Source organism: Quercus lobata, chromosome 2, assembly GCF_001633185.2.
Source record: "Quercus lobata isolate SW786 chromosome 2, ValleyOak3.0 Primary Assembly, whole genome shotgun sequence".
In the NCBI taxonomy this organism is placed as follows: domain Eukaryota; kingdom Viridiplantae; phylum Streptophyta; class Magnoliopsida; order Fagales; family Fagaceae; genus Quercus; species Quercus lobata.
The window spans coordinates 98,861,576-98,884,037 of NC_044905.1; the positions used below are offsets into that span (position 1 = coordinate 98,861,576).

Here is a 22,462-nt window from a genome sequence, read left to right on the forward strand (position 1 = left end):
CTAAGCCTATCATTTTCATGGTTGGAATCGAATATATTTATTTCATTGTTTGAGTTAAATATGAAAAATTCTAGTAGTTAAAAAAATGAACAAAATTTTTATAATGGTTAGGTTATAAAAGTTTAGAATAATTGGTAAACCATGAGCACAAACTTCTCTAGATATAAATCTTAGAGTCTATAAGGTATATTAAACAATACTCAATGTGTAGCAAGTCAGACACAAGAATAAGGAAGCTGAAGGTTCAAGAATTCGAAACATGCCAGGTTCGACCGATCAAGAACAAGGCTCAACCCATCGAGAATAGGGCTCGACCGATCAAGACACGAGTCTGCAGAATTTTAATTAAGTCCAACAGCCAATTAAACTCATTAAGTGATTAGGGTTTCAAATCTAATTCTCTTAGTATTTAAAGGAAACTATAAGGCACGTTTTGAAGAAACTTTGGAAGTGCTCTTTTGAGATCTAAATGGTACTATGCTTTCTCCTTTCAAAGTTATTATCGGAATTCCATCTACGCATTATTAGAACCGGTAAATCTAAAGTTGCTGCAATAAGATCATACATAGTTGATCATTTAAAGCTTGGAGTGGGATCTTAGAGTCACAAAAGTGGGTGTTTGTGTGCGACAAATTTAGATAGAAGAGTCCATAAATTTGGAGCTGCACATTGTCGTGTGAGTAAGTATTACAAGAGGTAGCTTTAGATTTATAGATTAGATTTATTGTAAAACTTCCATTCTATCATAGTGAATTTGTTACCTTGAAGATAATTTAGGTTAAATTTTTCCTAGGTTTTTTACCTTGAAACTGGACTATTTCATTAGTTTTCCTGGGTCTTCATATTGCTTGTCTTCTTTACTTTTCTGCATTAAAGATTTGTTTGGATATTGCTTATTACTGAAAACTGAAAATACTATAACAAAATAATTTTCAAATGTGAGAATAGTGCTATGGGACCCAGTTTTAAAGAAAACTTTGTTGAAATCCGTACTTGCGGGTCCCATGAATAGTGCACGAGACCCACAGAAAAAACGCAGAGGCGCATGTTTTTTCCTTTTCAGTGCAATCCAAACCTAACCTAAGTGATATGATTGTATGTGTTTAACCTAAATCTAAATAATAAACTTAAGTATCAATTTGGTTAATAAATTAGGTTAAATAATCTGACTGTACAGGGGTCTAAACAAACTAACAATAATATAATTGTTTTAAGTTGTAGTGGACCCATGTATGTATACTTTTTTTTTTAATTTTATTTTGACATATGATGGGCTAATAGCTTAGCTTGTTGTGATATTTATATAGAAGAAGTAAATTTAAAGTTATATCTACAATTATGTTATTTAAAATTTTAAATGATATGACATGCTATACACTATAAATCTATATATATATATATATATATATATTTATTTATTTATAAAAAAAAATAAAAAACAAAAAACATTAACTATTAAATAGACTTTCTCCCAAGAGAGCCAATACCATATTAGAAGTTATTTTGGTTTGATTAGGGAAATTAAACATTTCAATTTTGATAATATTGATGTACCATTTAGAGTTTATCGTTAATTTTATATATTAAATATATAGACAAATAGTATAGATATTTATTTATTTACTTATATGCTCATGAGTTAAAATTTTATATAAATTATTAAAAAAATATTTAAAATCATAAGTTCAGATCTCATTTAATATGTTATTGAACTAACTAAAATGTCAATTTATTATTAATGTAGGGTCACATTTTTCTGGCCAAGCCCAAGATGCATGGGACCTTAGACCAGTGAGTCCGGTACAATGAATTTGTAGAGAGTAGGCCAAAGAGTTAGGTTTTAGTGTATGGACAACGATCATCACGGTGTTCTTCAAGGACCGAGTTTTCCAGAGAGAATTGGTCATCGGCACGATCCAAGGAGCATTTTCTCGTATCTCTGGTGTGTTGGGGGGGGGGTCTCCGACCCGCCCATTTTGTCTCTCTTTATTCCCTTTTTATAGTAGTTTCCTTCTTCCTGAATGGGGTCCCTGGGGTAGCTGCTTGTCCCATCAGCCCTTCCCTCCAGTTGTTGGGAGTGGTTGTAAGGACAAAGAAGTATGGTCATGTCAGGCACAAGGCACTGAATGCAATAATGACAGCCTTTCCCTTAGACACTTCCATTTTCTCCGTTGTCCTTTTCTACTTTAGTGTTTTTCCTGCTCTGTGGAACGATATGGAGTGTTACTACCGATGGCAGGTTGCCTCTCTCATCCTCGGCTATATCCATACCGAGGAGGATTTTCCCCATGGCCGAGGAGGGATTTTTCCTTGGGCTGGGCCCCTGGCCCAGTGTAGACATCGACGTGGGCCTATTGGTCTTTTACCCCCCACAATAGCCCCTCAAAATCCTGCTGTCCGGCTCCTCGGACAGAGAGGAGGGTTTTGGTGACGTCGAGCCTCTGTCACGGCTTGCCAAGTCTTGCCCTCTATTAATGCCAGAGCCTCTTCGTTTGCCTAAGGCGCATTCCTAGCTGTGAGACATTCTTTTAGTCTATCCAAGCCGCATCCCTATCGTTTCGGTACATGAGGCGCGCTTTAATAAGGGTCTCTTCACGAGGCAACATAAATCTAACGGCTGAAGACTACTTTGGAAATTGAGCGAGATTTATTTCGCTTGTAATTCCTTCTTGGAGATGTGGGTGAATTGATTGCCACCAGGTTTGCCTCCTATATAAGATGCACGGTGGGAGGTCACTCCCCTTTATTTGCAAACCCTTGAGTTTTTCGGGTTCCTAACTTTCCAAAGGTTCCCAAAGTCCCCATTATGAGTGTGACTGAGATTTAGGGAGTGAAATGGTCATGGTTAGGGTGAGGGTAAAGGAACCAAACCCTCTTCAAAAGCCTTGTGTATCTCCGAGATTCAGAATGGCCCAGTCAGGGCAAGGGAGGCAAAGGTTGAAAATATTTCTCCCCCTCGACTGGACAAGAAAGGAGTCTCTCTTCCTTCAGATAAAATCCGAAGTAGGTGTAGGTCGCATCAGATTTTTGATGCGACAGCACTAGGATTTTCATTCGACGCCGTGTGCCACGCATGTGAGGGTTTGGGCTTCCCATTTCCCGTACCATCCATACTTGCTCGATTGTTGCTAGAGCAAGTATGGAGATTTTGGCGTCCCTGCTTCTTTTTCTCTTCCATCGCCGGTGCCATCCAGACTTGCTTGGTTGCTGCTAGAGCAAGGTCGTGGATCGGGCGCCTCCGCTTCTTCTTCTCTTCCATCGCCGGTGCCATCTGTACTTACGCTATTACTGTTGGAGCTAGATTGAGGATTCGTCGTTCCCATGTGCCCCCTTTTTTTTATAGTTAGCTTCTGATATATGCTTGTCTAAGCCCTTTTATGTACAATGTACTATTTCTTTATCAAATAAAAGATGATTTTATCTCATCCGTACTTACGCTATTGTTGTAGGTCGCATCAGATTTTTGATGCGACAGCACTGGGATTTTCATCCGACGCCGTGTGCCACGCATGTGAGGGTTTGGGCTTCCCATTTCCGGTACCATCCATACTTGCTCGATTGTTGCTAGAGCAAGTATGGAGATTTTGGCATCCCTGCTTCTTTTTCTCTTCCATCGCCGGTGCCATCCAGACTTGCTTGGTTGCTGCTAGAGCAAGGTCGTGGATCGGGCGCCTCCGCTTCTTCTTCTCTTCCATCGCCGGTGCCATCCGTACTTACGCTATTGCTGTTGGAGCTAGATTGAGGATTCGTCGTTCCCATGTGCCCCCTTTTTTTTATAGTTAGCTTCTGATATATGCTTGTCTAAGCCCTTTTATGTACAATGTACTATTTCTTTATCTAATAAAAGATGATTTTATCTCATTTTGCATATCCTTCCTTTTCTACAATAATTATTTTGTGAATGGATGTGCTGGTATCTTTTCTTCCGAACAGTACTTAAAACCGATGCCATTGCCAATAAAGAGTTATCATTTTGAACTTATCAAAACTGACGGACACAACAATACCGACTTTAAGTAGGTTAACTATATAGGACTAACCGGGATAACAGTCGCATGTTTTGTACCGCGAACGGGGTGGCAGCTCGAGGACGTGTAACCTAAAATAAACTGTCTGAGGGGGTTGCCGGGTACCAGGGTTCTTTTCCACGTTTCCGACGATATTCACTGCTTTAACTCACTTTAGGCGTCTGGTCTGAGGACCGGGGCATGACTGTACCTAGTCTAAACACTTAGAAAGGTACCATTGTGTGTTAGTTTCCATAAAGCCAGAGGTCTAAGGGCCACGCAGGACCTCTATTCCGCCTAGGACTTAGGCCTTTCTTGAAGTAGCTAGTCTCCTGTAGGTTTGAGTCCGAGGACCATGCAAGGCCTTGGTTCTGTCTAGCACTTAGGCTTTTGGAGTGACTAGTTTCCCCATAAGTTTGAGTCTGAGGACCATGCAAGACCTTAGTTCTATCTAGCACTTAAGCTTTTGGAGTGACTAGTTTCCCCATAGGTTTGAGCTCGAGGACCATGCAAGACCTTGGATCTGTCTAGCACTTAAGCTTTTGGAGTGACTAGTTTCCCCATAGGTTTGAGTCCAAGGACCATGCAAGACCTTGGTTCTGTCTAGCATTTAGGCTTTTGGAGTTACTAGTTTCCCCATAGGTTTGAGTCCGAGGACTATGCAAGACATTGGTTCTGTCTAGCACTTAGACTTTTGGAGTGACCAGTTTTCCCATAGATTTGAGTCCGAGAACCATGCAAGACCTTGGTTCTGTCTAGCACTTAGGCTTTTGGAGTGACTAGTTTCCCCATAGGTTTGAGTCCGAGGACCATGGAAGACCTTGGTTCTGTCTAGCACTTAGGCTTTTGGAGTGACTAGTTTCCCCATAGGTTTGAATCCAAGGACTATGCAAGACTTTGGTTCTGTCTAGCACTTAGGCTTTTGGAGTGACTAGTTTCCCTATAGGTTTTAGTCTGAGGACCATGCAAGACCTTGGTTCTGTCTAGCACTTAGGTTTTTGGAGTGACTAGTTTCCCCATAGGTTTTAGTCCAAGGACCATGCAAGACCTTGGTTCTGTCTACCACTTAGGCTCTTAAAGTGATTAGTTTCCCCATAGGTTTGAGTCCGAGGACTATGCAAGACCTTGATTCTGTCTAGCACTTAGGCTCTTGGAGTGACTAGTTTCCCCATAAGTTTGAGCCTGAGAACCATGCAAGACTTTGATTCTGTTTAGCACTTAGACTCTTGAAGTGACTAGTTTCCCCATAGGTTTGAGTCCGAGGACCATGCAAGACCTTGGTTCTGTCTAGCACTTTGTCTCTTGGAGTGACTAGTTTCTCCATAGGTTTGAGTCCGAGGACCATGCAAGACCTTAGTTCTGTCTAGCACTTAGGTTTTTGGTTTGGCCATCAGCTTCTTTCTCCAGAGGGGATTCAGCGGACTGGACTACTAGGCCCGCGAGAATTAGCCCCTTGTCAAGTGCACGAGGCACACATCTGACGTCAGAAGCCCCTAGGGCCACGCTTCGCTTAGCAACCCTTCCCGCTTAGTCAACGCTTCGAAGTGTGGACCTGAGTGGAAGCTGAGTTACGACAATGATAGTGTGTTTTAGGAAATAATGGGGAGGCTTTCGTGTAGCTTGTACCACCGCCACAACGGTCTTCCTGATGGACTCCTACTGGCAGGAGCTTGATCCCACCGTGATTAGCCGTTGCACTTGCTAACGCACAAACTCTTTCCACAGACAGCGCCAATTGTAGGGTCACGTTTTTCTGGCCAAGCCCAAAATGTATGGGACCTTAGACCAGTGAGCCCGATACAATGAATTTGTAGAGAGTGGGTCAAAGAGTTAGGCTTTAGTATATGCACAACGGTCATCACAGTGTTCTTTAAGGACCGAGTTTCCAGAGAGAATTGGTCCTCGGCATAATCTGAGGAGTTTTTTCTAGTACCTTTGGTGTGTTGGGGGGGGGGGTCTCCGCCCCACCCATTCTGTCTCTCTTTATTCCCTTTTTATAATAGTTTCCTTCTTACTGAATGGGGTCCCTGGGGTAGGTGCTTGTCCCATCAGCCCTTCCCTCCAGTTGTTGGGAGTAGTTGTAAAGACAGAGAAGTATGGTCGTGTCAGGCACAAGGCAGTGAATGCAATAATGACAGTCTTTCCCTTAGACACTTCCGTTTTCTCCGTTGTCTTTTCTGCTTTAGTGCTTTTCCTGTTTTGTGGAACGATATGGAGTGTTACTACCGATGGCAGGTTGCCTCTCTCATCCTCGGCTATATTCATACCGAGGAGGATTTTTCCTATAACCGAGGAGGGATTTTTTCTTGGGCTGGGCCCCTGGTCCAGTGTAGACATCGACATGGGCCTATTAGTCTTTTACCCCCCACAATTAATAATAGAAAATTGATGTACTATTATAATAATAATAGCACAGAATGTATTTATTTTTCCTAAATGTGTCTAAGATTATACCAATGAATAAAATGTCACAACAAGCTAAGCTATTAGCCCACCATAAAAGAATAAAATGCAAACTGATCAGTTTGCATTTTATTCTTTTCTGGTGGGCTAATAAAGCAAAGCTGAACATCTTATCTTTACAAAATTTTATCATAAAAGAATAAAATGCAAACTGAGACGTGTATTTGTAGAATTGTAGTGCTATAATGGTCTACTAGTGTGATGCCCCAATTTGATTGATTGTGTGATGTGTGTCGGTGTGTGATGAGTTCCACATCGGGTATTTACTGGGTTGAACTGGACTTTATTAACAACTACAATGAGCCTCAATTGTGACTAGTCCTTTTGAGGTATAGCGCAAATATGGCTAGCGCTTTTCCTTGGGTCGTTACAACTAGTATTCCTTTTTGGTAGATGTGGCCGTAGAAATATAGTACTAGTGTAGAGTATAATACTTTTAAAGAGTAGAGGAGTACTATTTGTAGGTAGAAATATAGTACTGATACTAGTAAGTTGCTTGTGCGATACCCGGATAATTTTGTAATATTTTATGTAAGACGGTTTTGGAGAATGTTGTACATATATTATAAAGAAAAATTAAACTAAATTAGAGTAAAGAAACATATACATTCTGAGATATTAATATTTACTTTAGTAGTTTCACTACGCATTTGTAGCATTCTCAATGTAAGATTTTTTTTTTTTTTTTAATATGAAACCAATTTTTTTTTTTTTTAGAATAATATGAAACCAAAAATAAATGCAAAAGAGTAACATCATCAAAAAAATCAACTAATTTAAGTTGTGTTCACAGATTGTATACCATGAAATGAATATATGTCAAACTCTCTCACCGTCTTCTACTTATCAATAATACGGCATTAAGACATGGTATAGGCAAATGCGTATGCATGTCTCTTGTAGATGATTTAAAACCATGGCAGAATATGGTTTTACATTGCGCACCAAATATTCTTTCTGCTTATATACACAAAACGAACACTATCTAACCAAATTACCTAAACTAAAATCATATTTAAGCCCCTAATTATAAAATAATAAATAAAATAAATAAAAATTACCTGTAGGGGTTTCGCCAGCTTGATGGTGGTGGAAGGCTAGTATGACGAAAGTGGCGGTTCCTCATATTCCTCTTTCTCTGTCTTACAAATGTTGTGTCAATCTCAGGTCTTTTATTTTGGTAATAGTGAAACAATGCATTTCATTTAATAATCCACAACATTTTCGTGTCTCTCTATCTCTCTCCAAGGCCTTACCTAGTTACCTATTACTATTAGTCCTTAATTATTATTATTTTTTTAATACTAAAATGGTGGGTATGCTAAAAGACATGAAATGTGTGGTGTATACTCAAGCAATTAATGAGAGATTAATTACATAACAGTAAAAATAAGTTAATATGAACTTTTAGGTAATAGTAAAAATAAGTTAATGAAAAGAGGTAAAGAAAAAGCTAAATGCAAAATTAGAGTGCCACATGGCAGAACTTTATGCTCTCCCGCATGAGATCTCTGCTTTTATATATACTAGTAATATGCCCGTACGATGCACGGCTTAATCAAGAATCATGTGTAAACTAAAGAAAATAAGAAAATAGTTTTTAATTTAATTAAAATTAAATAATAAAATAGATAATTAAAATAAAGTAAAGAGAAGTAATCTTTTATTTTAAGTTATATAATGAATGCATGCACGTAAGATTTAGTTTTTTTTTTAATCATATATAACTCCAAAATTAACTGTGTAACTAATATAAAAAGAGATAGCTAAAAAAATATAGAGGGAGTCTGCAAAATAATATATTAAGCTTTAAAGCTCAAGCACTACATATTAAAATGAAAAACAAAATCTTGAATTAAATAATTAAAAACGATAAAAAAAATTATTTGAAAGCTTATTTTAGTGGTAACCTCAATTTAATAGTTAAGAATTAAGAAAAACCTAAATTATTAAACATTAAAAAATATAAATTACTAAACATTAAAAAATAAAAGTAGAGAGACTTACATGAGAATTGATTTTTTTTTTCTTTGAAAGCGAGGGAGGAGGCCCCAATAGAGTTAAATAACCTTGGAGAGAAAAAGAGAACTTGTAGCTTTCAGTGTAGGCATCCTTAAAGTATTGTTTAGCTGCAAATTTTTTTTTTTCCAACTAAATTTTACTAATAAGAGATAGTATAGTTTCAAGCTAAACTCTAATATAAAATCTCAACAAATTATTCCCTATGATCTAATCTCAAGTTGTAAATATACTTGAAGATAACTATGAAAATAAAAAATTGTTGATAACCTTATTTTTAGATAAAGGTAGGCATAATTGATATAGATTTTTGCATAAGCGAACATAATGAAATAGTGCAAACAATTAAAATCATTTTTTTTTAAATGATTTAGTTTACAAAATTTTATCTTTTAAAATTTCCATATGTTAGTAGGATTATAGGAATTTTCATTGAGTAAATAAATAAAGATACAATTAAGAAAAGTAAAAAAAAAAAAAAATGTTAAAAAGTACTTGCAAAGAAAAAAAAATATGAAAAATACACAACTAAGTTTATTACCTTCATTTGTATTTCACAATAAATTTATTATGAAATAAATGTGCACAATCGAAGTAGATGAGTTTGCAGTTTTTTTTTTTTACAACAAATTTATTGCAACAGCATTAGCATCCTAGTTTGTTGAAGTATTAATGATTCAAGAAGAATAGTTTATTGAAACAAATTTATTATAAAATAAATGTACACAATTGAAGTAGATAAATTTTGTAATTCAATACAAATTTATTATGTAAAATAAATGTATGACCATATTAGTTACCTTCAATTATTCATTGCTTATATGATCTATTTACAAGAATAGTGTTTCTTTGCTTTTTGTTAGCCGGATCTATAAATCTTGAATGTCATAAACTCATAATGGATTTTCATTTTAATCTTGCTAATGATTATAAAATACACAACCAAACTGTATGCATATTTGAAAGACAAATCAAGTGTATGTAAAGTGTAAACTATATGCATATTTGAAAGACAAATCAAGTGCATGTAAAGTGTAAAAAAAATACTTGCCTGTGGTGGTAGTGATGTCTTCCATGTCAAACTGCTTCTAGGAGAGGGAAAGAGAAAGATTTTTTTTTTTTTTTTTTAACCATGAGAGAGACTTAGTTTGAAAATTAAAGAAGTCAATATATAATAGTAAAATATTAATATTTGGAAGTAGTATTTGATGCAAATAAGATTTCAATTGTGATCAAATTCATCTTCTCCTTACTGTTTTTTTATTTTTATTTTTATGTTTTATGCGTCTTACTCTTTATCTAATTAGATTTTTTTTTGTTACTTGTATTTCATTTTAATTAGAAGTTTATGTATTCTTGTTTTATCTAATTAGTTTTGGGAGTTATATTTGATTCGGATTGGGTTTATCTAATTAGTTTTTTTTATCTTTGTAATTAAAAGTTGATATGAACAAAAAGTCCAATGTTAATCTAATATATATTAGTTGCTACAATTCAAGATGCATTAAACCTCTTTTTTTTAAGTGTAGATAAATGTTTTCTTTTTAAAATCTAAAATTTTAAAAAATTCCTTCAATTTCTTCAATGCATTAGACTTCTACGTTGCTGCTTTTTTTTTTTTTTTTAACATACACGTTGCTACCTTTTTTATATATATAAATGTTTTCTTTTTACATGTAGTATAGTACAATAATTAAATAAGGATTAGATGGATCAAGTGAAGAATTTAAATTGTAATTAAATTAAGATATTTATCAACTTAGAAATTATAGGAGAAGGAAAATTGTATATTGTGGGGCCAGAGAATTTATGGCCCCAGCCCACTTTACATTAGGGCCCAAGGCCCAAGCCGAGGAGAACTATTGCCGATGACGCATAATGAAAGTCCCAAAAAAGGCCTAAGGATATGGCCGAGGACGATCTTATGCTCAGCACCCCATAGAGTCCCTAAAGGACAGGACGAGCTCAATGCAGGAACAGGCCAAGTGAAAAAGCTGCCAATACTGCAATAAAGAACTCTGCGTCTGACAGGTCCATGCTATTCACCATGCTATTCACCTTTGCAAACACCCCCAACCACTCTAGGTATAGGCTGATAGGACAAGTCTCAACCCCAGAAAGTGGAGCTTACACATGGACACTGGAAGGAGGGCAAATGTTAGTATAAAAGGGAAAGAGAACCAATGGAAAGGAGGTAGTCTCCCCGACCAAAAAGTCTAAAAGAAGGAGAATAACAAGCAGACTAAGCTCCTCGGACGAGGCCTAAGGACCGGAGCCACTCAGGTCGCACTGGAAGAAGACCCTGCTAGATACGCCAGGTCCACCCTCGTGTAAATTTCCATAGAAACCATGACTAACTGTTGTCCGATGACCAATGCCTAGCCTTTCAAGCTCACGCTCTACAAATTGCATTGTTTGTGCCTTAAAACGTACGAACCCAATATCATTTTTGGGGTCAATACAAATTGTGGCCCTACAATTGGCGCCGTCTGTGGGAAGGCTTGCGCGTTGGCACAGGCGGTGGATCGAGAAAATCACTCCATCACTTCCAGTAGCCCGTTGCAGTGCCCTAACATAAAGTTCGACTAGGGGCTACGCTTCGAAGCGTCAGTAGCGCGGATGGTTCTAGGGGCTTCCAACGTCAAATCAACGTCCCACACCTTGGCCGAGGGGCTAATCCCCCCAAACTTAAAAGAAAGATCATAAGTTTTGGACAGAACCAAGGCACTGTATGGTCCTCGGACCCGAGCCTATGGGGAAACCAACTACTTAAAAGAAAGATCATGAGTTTTGGACAAAATCAAGGCACTATATGGTTCTCGGACCCGAGCCTATGGGGAAACCAACTACTTAAAAGAAAGATCATGAGTTTTGGACAGAACTAAGGCATTGTATGATCCTCGGACCCGATCTTATGGGGAAACCAACTACTTAAAAGAAAGATCATGCGTTTTGGACAGAACCAAGGCATTGTATGGTCCTCGGACCTGAGCCTATATATATATATATATATATAAATAAAAAAATAAAAAAAGAGATCTTTATTATTATTAATTAATTGTTATTATAACTTCTGAACAGAACCAGGGCATTGTATGGTCCTCGGATTCTGACCCATAGAGAGTTTACCTATCAAAAATTGGGTTAAGTCCTGGACCGAATGGAAGTCCCGGTCTATCCTTGGATCCTCAATTTTAAGGGAACTAACGCAAACGAGTGTTCAGGCCCGTTATAGCCATACCTCCGTCCTCAGACCAGCTGCCAAAAACGATTAAGGTCGTGTTACCAAGGACGCGGTCAAGCCCCCAAGTACTTGGCAACCCTCTCGGATGGTTTATTTTAGGTTACTCATTCTCGGATAACTGCCTCACGCACAATACAAGACATTCAGCTGTTATCACGGTTAGTCTCGTATGTTTAATCTACTGTAGGTTGGTATTATTATGCTTGACAGTCTCAATAAGTTCAAAATAACAGCTTTTTGTTACAAGGGTTTTTGCCCTAAGTATCATTCAAAAAATATATATAATAGTAAAAAACACCCATATGAAATACATCCATTCACAAAGTAATTACTGCAGAAAAGAAAGAATATGTAGAACAAAACAGAATCATCTTTTATTAAAACAAAGAAACAGTACAGCGTACAATGAGGGGCTAAAGTAAGCCTATACCAAAAGCTAACTACAGAAGCAAAAAGAAAAAGATATAAGGAAGAGATAAATCCTTCAAAACTCTGCTCTGGTAGAGATTATGCATGACAAGATGGCCCCATTGATGGAAGAGAAGAAAAAGTAGAGGAAGAAGTAGTAGAAACACCAGGGTAGCCCCGGTGATGAGAAAGAAGAAGAAGCGGAGGCGAAAAGAGGCACCAGTGAAGGAAGAGAGGAAGAAGCAGAGATGTTTAATCCCCGCATCAGCTCTAAACACGCAGGTGTCATATTAGTAGCGCTCGCGAAAGAGCGGATGGTACTGACGGCGAGAAACCCCACTGCTGTCGCACCAAAAATCTGACGCGACCAGCACCTGCTTCGGATTTTGACTGAAAGAGATGGAGGCATCGCTCCCACCTTGTGAAAGCGGAGAAATGTCTTAAGTCTCTACCTACCCTGCCCTGACCGAGCCATCTTGAGTTTCAGAGGGACCCGAAACTTCTGGAGAGGATGTGGTTTCTTCACCCCCACTTTTACCTCAAACATATCACACCCTAAGGTTTGATTATGCTGATAAGGAAAACTTTGAGCGTAGTTGAAGGTTTAGGACTTTGGAAAGACTGAAGGGTTTGTACGTAAAGGAAGTGACCTCCTGCCTTACTTCTTATATGGAAGGCAGGTTGGGTGGCATTTAATCTATGCAGATTTCCAAGAAGTGCTACAGACGAGACATTTTCTACTCAACTCCCAACACCATCCACAACCATAGGATTTGGGTGGCCTCGTGAAGGGGACATATTAAAGACACGTCTCGAGCACTGAAACGGTGAGGACGCCGCGTGAGTAAATCTAAAGGAATGTCTCGTAATCCGGCGCACCTCCCAAGTAAATGAAGAGACGCCGACATTAATGAAGAGCAGAGCTGGGCCAGCCATGATGTGGGCCCGACATCATCAAAACCCTCCTCCCCAACCAAGAGGTCGGGCAGCAGGATTTTGAGGAGCTATTGTGAGGCTAGAGAATTTATGGCCCCGGCCCACTTTACATTAGGACCCAAGGCCCAAGCTGAGGAGAACTATTGCCGAGAACGCATAATGAAAGTCCCAAAAAATGCCTAAAGATATGGCCGAGGACGATCTTATGCTTGGCACCCCATAGAGTCCCTAAAGGACAAGACGAGCTCAATACAGGAACAAGCCAAGTGAAAAAGCTGCCAATACTGCAATAAAGAACTCTGCGTCTGACAGAGCCATGCTCTTCACCATGCTATTCACCTTTTGCAACTACCCCCAACCACTCTAGGTATGGGCTGATAGGACAAGTCTCAACCCCAAAAAGTGGAGCTTACACATGGACACTGGAAGGAGGGCAAATGTTAGTATAAAAGGGAAAGAGAACCAATGGAAAGGAAGTCGTCTCCCCGACCAAAAAGTCTAAAATAAGGAGAATAACAAGCGCACTAAGCTCCTCGGACGAGGCCTAAGGACCGGAGCCACTCAAGTCGCACTGGAAGAAGACCCTGCTAGATACGCCAGGTCCAACCTCGTGTAAATTTTCATAGAAACCATGACTAACTACTGTCCGATGACCAATGCCTAGCCTTTCAAGCTCACGCTCTACAAATTGCATTGTTTGGGCCTTAAAACGTACGAACCCAATATCATTTTTGGAGTCGATACAAATTATGGCCCTACATATATATTTTTAAAAAATCTAAAAAAAAAATTTGCAATATGGTGCAGCTACTTGACGCAATCACGGCTTCTAAGCTCAACTTTTATTATATAGTATATGATATATAAAGTATATATTGTAAGGTAGAAATATAGTATTGGTATATATAGTTGCGGATCTAGGATTTTTTTTTTTTTTTTTGGTGATCATTAAGAAACTTAAATCATACAAAATTTAATAAAAAAGAGAACTTCATACATTGACAATACACACACACGCGCGCACGTGCAAATACATAAAATCTTATAATTTCCTTTTACAATTTTTTTTTTTTAATTTTGAAATCGTTACATGATAATCTTATTATCAATATTGCAAGCTACATCTCTTCAAAAGTTTAGTTAAATAAAATTTTTCTTGGAATTTTTCTTTTTATTTGTAAGGACCTAATATATTGTTAAGGGGACCAAAGTTTAAGAACAAAATTTGGCTATAAACTTAGTTGTAGTCACTCTCACTAAATGAATTAACATTGTTATATATCTTGAAAATCTAATCAATGAATTGCACGTTGTCTATGTTCTTAAAACACATCCAAATTTCATGCCAATCAAATGTTATTTACTATTCAATCCATAAAATTATTTTTTATATATAATTTAAGATTACAAAAACTCGAAATTTAAATATTTGATTGACAACATAGCTATTGATCTTTTATCTTCTTGAAATTATGCAAGTATGGAGAATTTAAAAAGAAAATGTAATTAAATGGTGGATTTATTAAAATTCACATTCAATAAAAAAAATATTGAATAGAGTTGTAATCTTAGTCTACAATCAAGCTTGTTGCCAAATTTTGTCCAATTTTTAATTATGTTGGCCTTTAAAAAAATATAGAGTGGTCACAAAGTTTTTTAAAGATAAAAAAATCTTAAATTTTTAAAAACTATATATAATAATTGTTTTTTTTTTCCGATCAAGGTGGTCCTATGACCACCCTGAACTCTATGTAAAGCCGCCTCTGGGTATATATAGAGTATTCTCAGTGCAGTACTCTTAAAAGAGTAGGAGTACTATTTGTAGTTATCAATAGTCAAGTGAACAAAAGTCAGAAAATGGCATTCATTTTTTACAACTTTAGAAATATAAAATTTATGCATGCTCTATCATTTACGTATTCCAAGTCACTTGATTGCTATGTATGTGATACAACATCTTGTATTCAACAAGCCAACAACTATAGTTCAAGTTCAACACACCATTTGCTGATGAATCTAAAGTTACAGTTTCTAACTCATTAGGTGAGCATTCAAGCACATTAACACCTTCATATTTAGGCATAAATACTTTTCCTTTCAAGTACAGTATGTATAACTTTGACCATTTCATATGGCAGACAATTTGTCTCATCGGTTGAGATATATATTCTTTTGTAGATAGCATGTATTATAGAAAGAGAATGACATAATCCAATACTCATACTTGGTATAACTTTCAATCTTGTGAAATTATAACAGTACATAAAAAGTAAAGTTTCATACAATACATTTGATGCACAACAATACGTCCAGATTTTCTCTCTCTGGTATGTCAAATATTATTTATTTGGTACATATGTTTGTGATTCCACGAATATTTATTTTATTTATTAATTAATATATTCGTACTTTCGTAGGAACAACGGAATATGTTGTTACTTTTATTTTATATAACCATAAAACATTATATTTAAATGACTAGGGTCTAGTTAATTCTCGAAAGGAATTAGGATTGTGCTCTCTCCAATTTTTGACTTGAATAGTTCCCCCAACTCAGTAGAAACATTGAAGGAGGCTCTTCAATCAGTGCAGGAGATAATGCCTCCCATACTGATTCCTTACTAGCTAAATCCTCAAGGACAGGCCTGCATGAAAAAAAAAAACATACTAACAAATTTTTTAATGTATAAAATATTTTTGATGAATTTAAATGGTTAGTAAAAAGCAATACCATTCCAACTATATTTAAATGACAAGTTTTCTTCTAAATTTGTTTGGAGAACCTTTTTCAATCCATTAAGTGAAGATTTATAAAACCATTCATATTTGTTAAATCATATGATTTATTAAATTATTTTAAAAATTCACATACTTCAATAAATAAGTTATGTGATTTAAAATATATATGAATGATCCTTTAAGTCACCACATAATTTCTACAAAACAATTTGAGGTTAACTTTGTGCGTTTGTGTATAAGTAAAATATAACTAATGCTTACTTCCTAGATGTTGTTACAGAGAAACACTCCAGTCCACCAACACCTGCAAGTTTGACAACCACAAAAAATCTTGGCACAACAAGCAAGTGACCAGGCTTCACTTCAGTGTCCAAGACTTGCTTACCATTAATGCCCACAATTTGAATCTGACCAATCCCTTTCACAACATAAATCAACTGAACTGAAGAATCAGTAGTGTACGTCGGTGAAAACATTGAATTAGCATTAAGTTTAACGAGTTTGGCGCTCAGCTCAACTTGATCAAGAAAAGGAAACTTGGCTTCTGTCAATGTGGTGACTTGTCCACCATTCTTGACACGAATATCAGGCAAGGCGAAAATGCACTTTTTATCCCTACATTTTGATCTCAAAATTGATTTCTTTGCAAATTTCATCCCTAAAAAAAGAAAATCATTTTTAAAATAGTCTCTGCCGTCAACTCATTGATGGAAACCTCCTACGTCGCAGACAGAGTGCCCTTCTTGCTGATGTGGCGCTAACGTGGCAATTAAAATATTATTAAAAATAATTATTTGGCATTTTTAAATCCATGTCAGCACCACGTTAGTTTTCTCAATTTTAATTTTAATTTTATTAAAAATAAAAAGCTAGATTTCTCAATTTTAATTTTAATTAAAAAAAATGAAAAACAAACAGAAAAAATTTACTTTTTTTAAGCTGTAAAGATTGAAGATCAAGCTCCATCGTGTTCTCATCTCTCACTCTCTCACACACACTGAACACCTCTCTCGGTCTCAAGAGCCAAACAGCATAACCACCAAAAATCAAAATCAAGATCAAGAGAACCCAAAATCTCATGATCCCTAATCCGACAAACCCTAACCCTTTAAATTGAAGACCCACAAAACCCATCCCACGATCAAACCCCAGCAACCCAAGACGAATCAAGTTGGTTTGTGACAGTGCCAATCTAGCTCAGGCGTTGAGGTTGTTGCCTTTTCTGGTGAAGAAGAGTGCCACCACTTCGGTGGTTTGGGTTTGTGAACGATTTGGAGACGGATTCTTCTTCACCATGCACCGCCGATCTGACCCCAAACTCTCTAATTTTAAAATCTCATCTCCACTCAAAACCTTACACCCAATATTGACCAATGATGAGCATATCAAGAGGCTGATCTTCGAAGTTTTGATCATAGAGGCCATGGGGTCTTAATGCCGTTAAAACAATGGGAAAATTTTGGATCTGGGTCTGTGTTTGTGTTTGATCTCTAATTTTTTTTTTTTTCTTTTGTGTTGTTGTGATTTGGGTTTGTGTTTGATCTCTATTTGTGATCTGGGTCTGTGTTTGTGTTTGATCTCTGTTTCTTTCTCTCTCTCTCTCTTTTCGTTTGTGTTGTTGTGATCTTGGTGTATTTGTGTTTGATCTTTGTTTCTTTCTTCTTCTTTTTTTCGTTTGTATTGTTAAGATCTAGGTTTGAGTTTTTGGTTGCTGGGTTTGTGTTCTTGTAATCTGGGTTGAGGTCTACGTTGCTAGGTTTGATAGGGAAGAACACAAAGAACAAGTTGTAATGTTCTTATGAAAATTAATAATGATAAGAAATCATTTTTTTTTAATTAAATTAGATTTAAGGTCTTTTTAAAAAAAAAAAATTATTTTCTTTTTTTATATAAATTTTCTGACGTTGCTTTGTTTAAAAAAAATTAAAATACTGACGTGGATTTAAAAATGTCAAATAATTATTTTTAATAATATTTTAATGACCACGTCAGTAAGAAGGACACTCCGTCTGCAACGTAAGAGGTTTCCGTCAGTGGGTTGATGGCAGAAACCATTTTAAAAACGATTTTCTTTTTTTAGAGATGAAATTTGCAAAGAAATCAATTTTGGGATCAAAATGGGAATTGACCTAAAATATAGGGACGGAAAATGCATTTTCTCCTATAAGGGCAATGCAGCTTCAATGTTATAGACCAATTTGTTGGTGTTGTTTTCATTTGGTTTAGGCATAGTTTTTCCTTCTTGTAGCTTAATTATCAGAACCCCAGTTTGGCTTTTTGCGAGCTTATTTGGTTCATCCTTGTTCATTTTATAAGCTCTACTAAGGAACTCTGGTGAGAAACCTCCCATGATACCTTGAACCCCACTTAAAAGAAAGTAGGTGAATTCACCAGGAATATGTATGACTCTGAAGTTTCACCCAAAAATACTATAACGAATTCAGAATCTCCATCGTTGAACCACCATGAGACTGTTCCCATTGCTACAGGTATGACATCTCCTTTCTTGAGTTTCAATACCACCTCCACTGATGTGTTAGGGAACACCATTCCAACAATTCCATCACCACCTGCACTAGTTAACAGTCAATGATATATATTAGGGAATGGTACAGAAGTTTATGAATTATCGAAAGAAATCACAATTATTGGCCAGTAGGACGAGTGAGTTTAGCATCATGTAATTTATTACTTATTTAGTAAAATGTTGGACTAAAAGTAAAAAACTGAAAGCTTCATGCCAAAGGACTAACAACAATTTTTTTTTTTTTTTTTTTTGGTGGCCAAGTAATTATTCTTTACGTAAGTATTCTAAACAACATTTTTTTTTTTTTTTTTTTAACTTTTATTAAGTCAGTTTATAAACTTTGAATTATCTTACAAGCCTAAATAGTGGAATTCTGGTTTGGACTTGGAGCCCAATTCCAGCCCAATTATCCATAGTTGGTTCTGCTTGTCAAAGCTCATTAAGGCTAGTATTACACCATTTATTTAGTCAATCCTGTTGGTCCTAGTGCATTTTTTGTGTCAATCCTAAAATCCACTTTTGTGGTAAATACCATATCATTTATTTTTTCATTTTTGAAAAAGTTAATGGATATTTTGAAGGTATTGGTTTATAAAATATTTTTGAAAACTTTTTATGAAAAAAAAAAAAAAAAAAAAAACCAATCTTTTAGTAACTTTTATATTCCCCATGAAAGTGTTATAAAAACTTTCATGAAATTGGACCCTTCTTTTTTATATGTTTTGGAAATCATGTAGTCATTTAATTCTCCAAAACTTAGAGGTTTGTTCTAAGCACTATAGGATGTAATCAAGAAATTATAGGATGATTATTCAAAAATTACTTGTGTTGTACCATGTATCTCTTTAGTGTTAGGGATATTACACAAAGTAATAATGGAAGAACAAGATTAACATAAAAGAGAAACAGAAAATAGATAACTTGGAGGCACTTTATCGTTTTCCTTAGACAATATTTGCCCCCCACACTTTTGTTGCTAAAGGGTTATCGCAAATTTGTCCCCAGAATACGACTAAGATGTTGGGTTCTACATATAGCAATTCTGGAGAATGACCACAGGATTTCTTGTGTTTCTTGTGTTATTTTTCAAGTGAACATAAGTCTCTATTTAGACCCATAGGGTTATGTTTCATGAAAAGGCACGTATGGAGAGTTAGTTATTTTTCAAGTGAACACAAGCCTCTATTCATGAAAAGACATGTATGGAGAGTAAGTTATTTTTTTTTTTATAAAATGGTTAACAAAGATTGAAACCTCTTCAACCTTTCTAAACAGTCACTGGAAAATTCTGTAGAAAATTCTAGAAAATTTCAGAAAATTCAGATTTTCGAATTTTTACTTAGAAAATTCCAGAACTTGAATTTTCACTTTATGAAACCATATTCTCCAAACTCAAACATCATTATTACAACATATCTTTGTATATACCTATATATACAACAATCCCCAACTAGGTTGTAATAATATATGTCTCACTTGATTAATATGCTATCATGCATAATGGAAAGTGTCTTTCAACTTAAACCTCCCTTTAGTGTAATTGCTCAAGAAATCAATAGAGTTAATGGTGGCTTGGTGCTTAAACCAAAACTCTTATATGTTGAAATTGGAAACAATACATACATGAGAACATCCACAACACATTTAGAAATCCAAGTTGTTAGCATTATTATGGCCTTATGCTCTACCCAATTTAGTGAACATGTACAAGAGAAAACCATTTTACTCTTGCTAGAAGCAGCACCACTCCTATGTTCACAAAGGTGAAGTTCCTTCTTATGTCCCTGTTACACAGACATTTATGATTTATGAACTTCATTAAGAGTTTAAAACTCATCCTTAATTTCATCGTAACAGTCTGCACTAATCCATCCTAAATGAGACACAAATTTAGTGCTCTTACTAACCACGTATCAATAGCTTATTGTTACCCTTTAAACCTCTTAGATATAATCAGTTCGAGGTTGGATTCTCACTATTGGTGATTCTCTTAAAAGAAGGGTTTTAGTCTCATTCCAATGGATGTTATCCTTACCAAGTCTCAAGATACACTTCAGTAAATGACCTATTTTATATATAGAATTACGTAGGCGATGGACTGGTCCAACCACACTTGACTTGTCTTACGTATTCTTGTCCTAGACTTTTAAGTCTAAGTTCACATTGTACACAACTCATGTATACCATATGCATTGTGGTTTCACAATTATAGTACAAGGAATGGCTCACTATGGTCGTGGCCACGACACTTTATTAAAACCTTAGCCATTTTCTTTCCTTGCCTGTTACCATTATAATCAATGCTCTCAATTTAATTCTATAGTAGAGTAAGAAATACATCTTATTTATTTAATGCTTACACACAGCACCCCCACATGTAATGATTATCTAACTAGACATAGATATTATCACTCACATCAATAATAGAATTAAACTTGAATATTCTATATAATAGATATTCTGGTTTAGTTCCATATATGATGCGCAAAATGTACTTAATTCACTGGCAAACTCGAGCTGTGCATCTGCCCTTCCAGTAATTTCTTTATTTATTATTGGAATCAGAGTGTCTTTGCCTCTTTAAAGATATCAAAATCTAAAAAGCAAGTTCTCAACACTAACCTCAACACAATGAGATTACTCAAATCTCAACAAAATGAGATATCATAAATCTCAAAATGAGATTAATATAGTGCATATCTCCACTATATTTCTTTACTTGATTTACATTCATAAAAGACTTTCATTTAATTAATTAAGGAAGTACAAACCCACGGGTCTTTTAAGAAAACTTCCTTACCATGATCATTTTTTTAAGAAAGTCACTTCACATCTATATGATGCATACTCAAATTATATGTGGAGACACAATCCAATATTTCATTATTGATCCTTGAATGTTCAATTAATGAACTCATTTGTACTCTCTTTATTTCACAAAGAGGTACTTTCAAAATAGGATCACAAAATGTGCTTGTTTAAACTCAAGACATCTACCACACATGGCAGAATTTAATCACAACGAATTTAACATCCCTCGATGTTAATTCTCAATACCTTTATCAAGCACATCTTTGATGCACATTAGCATTCTTATGAGTCCATGACTCATTTAAGGGTTATACCCCCACACTTTCTTGGATATCATAATTCCACAATTTGAGTTTCTAAACCTCACAATTTGGGTTCTCAACCATTCCAAAATTCACATATATACACACACACACACTATAATTACATATATCAAAATGAAATCATAGAATATAGTGAATTTCTTTAAAATTATATGAATGGTTTTAAAGATATCAAACTAATAACACAAATAGTTACTAGTGTATAGATATCAAAAATCTATCTTTTTCCCTTTGTTTCAAACCTTTTATTATTAACCTTAGACCAAAAGATTTTATATCTTATTCTAATACCCACTCACAACCAATTGGTTTTAAAACTAGAGGTAGATCCATTAAGACCCAATTATTATTAAATAATATCGAGTCTATCTCATCATTAAGAGCTTTTACAATAGAAAGCTACATCTTTTTAGAAGTACAAAACTTTCTCAAACTTTAGGATCACTTCCATCAAAGAATACCATGGGTATTTAATTAGAACTACACTTTTATTACCTTTAACAAGGTAAACAAGAGCTTCACATAAAATAAAATTTGGATTAAAATTCCTTTTATTTCTTACACTTTGACTCCACCTTTGTTCACTTGGTGAACCACGTTTAAATTTTTAATACCACTTAATGTGAGATTTAACATTGGAGTAATTTACTCATGTTTAAGTAGGTATCGGGATATCCTTGAAACTATCTTTGAATTTAAACTCAATAAATTCAATATCCTTTGATTTCGCTCTTATATTAGACATTAAGTCTAATAAACTACATACCCTCGAATTTACTTAAAACCTACATATACGCTTTATATAGCTCTTCGACTAATTAGTTCTCTTTGGTCTATCATTTTATAAGAGGTTAAACACTCCCACAATTTAAAATGATAAGCATTTGGTCACTTTCTCATTTCATAACACATATGAAATACCTTTGAGATGAAACTCTATTATGTACATAGCATATACTAAGCAAAACTTTTTCCCATTGATCAG

General features: G+C 35.6%; 1 pseudogene; it reads right to left on the bottom strand.

Moving 5' to 3' along the window:
* Window positions 1-15,566: 15,566 nt before the first annotated feature.
* On the bottom strand, window positions 15,567-20,612 carry LOC115974010 (annotated as a pseudogene).
* Window positions 20,613-22,462: the final 1,850 nt, after the last annotated feature.